We start from the raw sequence: 7,143 nt of genomic DNA on the forward strand, positions 1-7,143 counted from the left end.
ATAGACAATAACAATAATAAGTAAACAACACTTTCATATTACTAATTACATCATTTAAAGTCAATTAACTAACTAGCATCACAACTACTAATGACTCTTCAGACATACGTTCACCATCTTCATCCTCTCCTATATTTGTTTCTCCATCCTCTAGTTGAGGAATCAGAATTTGAAAATTAAGCTTTTTCATCATTTGTTGAAGCAAACAGTTATTGAGTTCAAGTCTTTTTTCTGTCTTTTCCAACCTAGTTTTCAAGTCATCGTTCTCTTGCATTTTCTTCATTATTTCTTTAGGTTCTGACCTTCACAACCAATCAGATGACTGAGAACTGGAACCACGATAACTAGGTCTTTTGTCAATTGCAGTGAATTCTATTCCAAGTCCATAATTCTTCCCTTTTTAACTCCGGCTATTTCACACCACACATCCATCTTATTTAGTGCATTACTTCCTTCTTTAGACGCTTTTTGCATAGCCTGTTCTAAAGTATTCTTAAATTCATCCTGTCAATACCAAAATTAGATCAATTATCAATCATCACATATTCACATGCCTCAGCCACAAGTTGGTTTACTTTTTAATGATGTTTATTTGAAGCAATCAAGCAACTGTTAGAGTCAATTTGGATAAACACCAAATTGGGCTATCATCCACCCTTCCATGCCAAACCCAAAGAGAACTATTAACTCAAATCTGAATAAAGCAAGTGAGACAAGTTTCTTTCATATCTATAACTTCAAGTAGAAATCACAATTCAGAAAGCTGAACTAACAAACTGAATAAACTAATTAGTAGAATCAATAAAAGCAAGTTATAGAATCAAACGAGACAGCCTTAGCATTAATTTTTAACCCTTATACCAACATCTAACATCACCTTATAAATAAACAAATCTAAGATGTAAATCTTGGTGACTCCTATGATTCTATCAGAATGCCACTTTCAGAATTAACTTAACTTAAAAACACAGAACAGATCCAAAGAAAAAAGCAATCTAAGTTTCTGAAGAAAGATCCTGATCTGTATTTAATATCTTCGAATATACTCTCTCAACTATATTATTAGTGTAAGAAATTAAGAGTGACAATTATCAATTACATGCATCTCATGAGAGAAATTTCATAACACTTCTGAAACAAACTAGGAGATTCCTCATGGCAAATTAAACAGTACTGAAAAAGGACTCAATTACTCAAAAGTAGATCACTCAAATCTAGAGTTCCGATAACCCCAAGCACATAGCCATATAAACAGAACATGCCTATCAGGTGGAACACTAGCCCTAATGTAATATTGTTTAATACATACAGAGGAAGTGATATATATTTTGATTAAGATAGACTCACCTCAACATATTTTGATTTCTTATCCACCCATGTCTCATCCTTGTGTGTTGTGAGTCTTTGCAAACAATTCTAACTGTGTTGGAGTCCTCTTTAATGATTTTTTCTACCAAAAATATAAATTAAAAAAATCTATGAGTATCAACTACCAATTGAAGTGTATAAAATTATAACATAAATAACTAAATTTTTCTATAACATCACCATATTAGCTTTGTGTTGGGTAACGGAAATTGAGCCAGTAGTATGAAGAGCTGTTCCAAACCCGCTACAATCATATGCTCGATTTAACTTACCTTGTGCACTCTTTTGTAGAAACCCAACACCAGTATTTCAATAAGCGCACAGAGCATCCCACACAACTTCTCTTATCCATTGAGGTTTGACACGACTTGCACGAGCTTTTCCCAACAAATTTTTTAGTAAATCAGCACCTCGCTTCCCAAAGTTTTTTTGAGCCCAATGAAGATCTGGAAGAACAAATTGATATTTGCTCTGAATAATCAATGCAAATAAGAATAGTTGTAAGTTGATATATATTATATTTTTCAAACTAAGGACGAATTCTTAATCTACCAAAGATTAAATGTTTCTCTAAAATCTATGATAAACCACTATTTTATGGTTTATATTGTGTTTAATTGAGTGGTTTCATCAAGTCTTTCCACACTTATTCATACGAATTGCATGGTTTTATAATTCCTTCCTAGTTTTGTTCTATGATTGAAAAACTTGCTTCCTAAGCCTTTAATTTGTATATTTTAATTTTCCTTTTTATAATTCGATGTCGTGATATGTGTGTTCAGTGTTCTCAGGCTTTATAGGGCAAGAATGGTTTAGAGGATGGAGAGGAAGCTTGCAGAAATGGAAGGAGCACAAGAAATAAAGGAGACAACCAGCGAGCATTGACGCGCACGCATGGCTCACGCATGCGCGTGATCTAGAGATTTTCACAGTGACGCGTGCGCATGCTTGACGCGTATGCGTGACATGCGTGATCTGCAGAAATCACAGAAAATGCTGGGGGCAATTTTGGGCCAAGTTTGGACCCAGTTTCCGGCCTATAAACACATACTAGAGCCAGGGAACGAGCTGAGACTCGGAACAGATTCTCATTAGCGTAGTTTTAGTTTTAGTTTTGAATCTTAGAGAGAAATTACTCTTCCTCTAGGTTTTCCTTTACATTCGCATATTTTTTAGTTTTATGCTTTTGCTTTGGATATTGAGAAGGTCATTACCTCCGTTGAATTTATTATTCTAGTTTGTTTTCTTATTCCCTTACTCTTCCATATCCTTAATCTTTGTTTAGAGTCATAATTGGATTATTTTTAGAATTTATTAAAGCAAAGAATTATTTTTACTTTTAATTAATTCTCAGTTATTGTTTATCATGTCTTCCTTTTATTCCCTTTTTAATTCTGTGCAAGTAATTTTCATGTCAATGGAGTAGACTCCCAACTTGACTTGGGGGTTGATTAAATGGAGACCCTAGAGTTGAAATGCTCAAGTGATTAGTTAAATTGGAAGTTGTTGGCTAATTCTCTATTTACTAACGGTAGACCTTCCCAAGGGAGAGGACTATGATTTGTGAATAAGAGTTAGCTCAATCACTTGACTTTCCTTTATTTAGTAAGGGTTAACTAAGTGAAAATAACAACCTTTTTATACTACACTTGAGAGAATTCCAACAAGGACAGAACTTCCAATTAATCATTCCCTCAGTCAAGGCTTTTTATTCTGAATATATAAATTTCTTTTAAATTTCATTGCGTTAATTTACAATTATTTATTTCTTGTTATTCAACTCTCAAAATTTCTCAGAAAACTCCTGATTAATAAGATAGCACCATTTTTTCAACTCATTGGGAGACGACCTGGGATTCATACTCCTAGTATTTTTATTCTGATTTTGTGACAACCTTTCTAAATTGATAAGCGGATTTTTGCTGGTTAAGAACTATACTCGCAACGTATTGCTTATATTAATTTCTTAATTGGCTGATTTCCGCCCCCATCAACCTACTTTGAACATTTTCCACTAAAAATTTCTAGTAGCATCTGGTATTTTTTTTTCACGAAGGCCATGGCTGAGAGTAATGCCCTTTAATAATGTCCGAAATCACATGAGCCGCGGTAGGTGAAGGTAAAAATCTGTAGATGTTACTTAATATCAATCGAAATGCAATATAAAAACTTCAAAAAATAAAATTACTGTAGTCTTGTATAGTGTTAAGGAAGTAAACTTAGAATGATAAGACCTTGTTCTCAACTATGCAAATAATAGTTTGTGAATAATTTCAATTAGTTGAGATATTAAAATCATTTTAAAGGCTATAATATATATTTCAAATAAAAAGGGACAGCAGGTATTTCAAAGACTATAACATATACTTCAATTCAATTCTTCTCTAAACATACTTAACACAAATGTGACACATAATCATCAAGCTCAAGAACAACAAAATCAAAATCTATCCCCACAAAACACAAAACAAAATCTGTTAGTGCCAAGTAATAATCCCAAGTGTATCCTAAATCCAATTCCAAAATCTGATATCACCTCTTTTCACAAATTTCTGGCCAGTATTAAATCTTTAATTTCACCATTTTGTCTAATGCCCTAGTAAAATAGCTATTATAATTACATCAAAATAAGATGCATGAATTTTCAGCCTCAAACTCATCCTAATCAGAGATGCCAACAATTCTTGAAGCTCATGTTTTGCCACATGAGACACATCAATTATAGCAAACCTATGAAAACTATTAATAAATAATTTTTTTTCGGTTATTACTATGTTCATGCCAAACTCAACCAAGCTTACTACTATACTAGCTAGCACCCTCAACGCTACAATCTTTTAACACATTTAAGTTGACAATTAAAATGAAAATATTAAAACATACTCATCCCCTGCCAAGTCCAATTTTATCTTTCTTTGACTTGTCTCAACATTTGAAGATGTGTGAGTAGATAACACTCCAATTTAATTGCCTTCGTTTTCAACTTAATTGTTAGGTACTTGCTCTCTTTTATCTGACATTGGTTGAGCATTTTCAAAGGTACTTGGATTGGAAGTTAATGACAGAAGTGTATTGGCTGTAATAGATGGAGTAGTAGTAGAATTGGATGTCATTGATTCTTCTAAACTTTCAGCAAATCGTGTCAGGTTCACTTTTTTTATTTTACTGTTGGATGTCATCTTTTGTTTTCCTTTTCTTTTGTCATTGTCAGACATCTGAAATTAAATTCAAAACTAGATTGTATATATGTAAAGGAAAGATCCAAATAAGACAATAATCAAGTACCAATCACATAGCCTAATAATAAGCAACTATTATCTTTTTACAAATGTTAAAGAAAAAATCACTTGAATGAGATAGACTAATAATCATCACTATTACAATCATTGTAATCAACATTGTTTGGATTCTCATCATTGTTATCTTCTTCATTATCATCAAGCAATGTATCCATCTGATTTTCACTGTCATATTCAGAATCATTGTCAAACTCAAACTTCCCCATTATCTATGTGAACTACATTTACCTCATTCACTTGAACTTCTTCGTATGCATCATCCTCGGATCTAAAACTTCCAAATGGTTCATCATTTTCTATAGGTTCTTTAGGTGTTGTTTCATCTTGATATACATGTTCTAGTGTATATCAATCATCAACTGTGCGTCTTGATTTGGTTCTGATAACAACCCACCAATTGGCCTTTTCTATTATCTTTTTAGGATATGAGACATAATATACTTGAATTGCATTTTAAGAAAATATGAAAGGATTGTATCTTGAATATTCTCTAGTATGACACATCTCCACAATGCCAAGTTGTTTATTAATCTTGACTCCACAATTAAGAGTACAATCAAACCATTTACACTTAAACAATACTAATCTATTCAATTCATATCCAGGGTATTCAATCTCAATGATTTCTTTAATTACTCCATAATAATAGCTCTCCTCATTGCAATTATCATCTCCCTTAATACAAATTCCAACATTGAAAGTATTTTTACCAACACTTCAATTTTCTGTGTGAAACTTAAAACCATTTACTATATACCAAAAATAACTGTGCATTTTTTTACTAGGATCCCATGCCAGGTGGTGTAGACTTTGATTCATTACTGAATTTCTGATATCATGAATCTAGAAAAGATCCAAAGTGTTAATAACTAACTTACTTACAAAAATGAAAATATTTAACAAAAAATGCTAGGAAACTTACATAGTTCTCAAACCAATTTAGTGACCACAACATTAGCGATCGAATTAGTAACCAACCACGTTATTCTATTTACCTATAGATTGATTGCAAAATCGGTCGCTAAATCAAAAAATATCAACCAATTTTGTGATCAAGAGTCCCAAGGACATTCCTTCCTTTGTTTTGGTTGCTAATTCGATCGCTAAATTAAAAAATAGCGACTGATTTTAGCGACCATTTATATTCTAGCTGTATAAAACTAATCAGTCGCTAATTCGGTGGCTATTAGTGACTGATTATGTTGGTCACCAAAATTAGTCGCTAAATTAACAATTAGCAACCAATTTAGCGACCAGTAATTTAGCGACTGAATTAGCAACCAAATAGTTGTTCACCCTATTTCACCATCAGTTGCAAAATCGGTCGTTAAAATAAAAAGTAGTGACTGCTTTTGTGACCAACAGTTCCAAAGACATTATTTCCGTTTTGGTTGCTAAATCGGTCACTAAATAAAAAAATAGCGACCGATTTTAGTGACCGATTTTACTTTGGTTGTATTTAAAACTTATCGGTCGCTAATTCGGTGGCTATTAGCGACCGAATTTGTTGGTCGCTAAAATCAGCCGCTGAATGTAATTTAGCGACCGATTTAGCAACCAATATTGATTTGGTCCAAGAAATTTTATATCAGTCGCTATTAGCAACCAATTTTTTCGGTCGCTAAAATCGGTTACTATTCCAGTATATTCTTGTAGTGGTATGTGTTAGATATAATTATTTATATGTCTTTATCTATAGTTTAAATTTTTTATTTTGTTGTACATTTAAGTATTTTTGTCAACCACGTCCAACCAAGTTGGTCTAAATCTAACAAAAATCACTCGCATAACGTACGCGTGAATCATATACTTTTTATTCTTCGTACTCTTTCTTCTTCTTCGCACATTTTTTCCTCATCGTCGCTCTTTTATTGTTACTGCTATTATATGGTCTTTTTTCTTCTCCTCCTCTTCTTCTTGGTGATTATTGTAGTATTTTTTATTTCTTTTTTTTATTTGAGTTTTTCTTCTCTTTTTTCTTGTTTATACTCTTGTTAATTAAGAGGGTAAAACAAGAAGAATTATGAGAAAGTGAAACAAGAAGGAAAAGATGAAAAAAAATTTCCTTAATTTTGATTGAAAAATTTTTTAACCGTGACATAGGTTCTTGCTAAGAGGATAAAAGAAGAAGAAGAAGAAAAAGGTGGTGGTGGTGCTGGTGGTGGTAATGGAAGAGGAGAAAAAAGTATAAATAAAAAATCAAACAAAAAATGAGGAGAAAAAAGAGAAAGAGGAGATGATGATAATAATAATGAAGGTGTAGGAAGAAGAAGAGGAGGATCGGAGAAAGAGAAAGGAGAATACAAAAAATATATGTGCATACATAAATTTAGCTTGATTGAATTTGATTGTTTAACATTTATATTAAATTTTTGGAATAAGTAATTTCATCTATGTAATAAAAAATTTAGAGTTTGATCTTATTACTCTAAAAAAAATAATTTAAAAATAGAAGACAACTAGAAAAAGTATATAT

General features: G+C 32.1%; 1 long non-coding RNA gene across 1 annotated transcript; it reads right to left on the bottom strand.

Moving 5' to 3' along the window:
• On the bottom strand, positions 473-1,458 carry LOC110262786. The gene is made up of 2 exons (XR_002347781.1): positions 1,348-1,458; positions 473-504 (listed from the first exon to the last, which is right to left on the bottom strand). It is a non-coding gene; the product is annotated as an uncharacterized LOC110262786 (long non-coding RNA).

This window comes from Arachis ipaensis, chromosome B05 (genome assembly GCF_000816755.2).
Source record: "Arachis ipaensis cultivar K30076 chromosome B05, Araip1.1, whole genome shotgun sequence".
In the NCBI taxonomy this organism is placed as follows: Eukaryota; Viridiplantae; Streptophyta; class Magnoliopsida; order Fabales; family Fabaceae; genus Arachis; species Arachis ipaensis.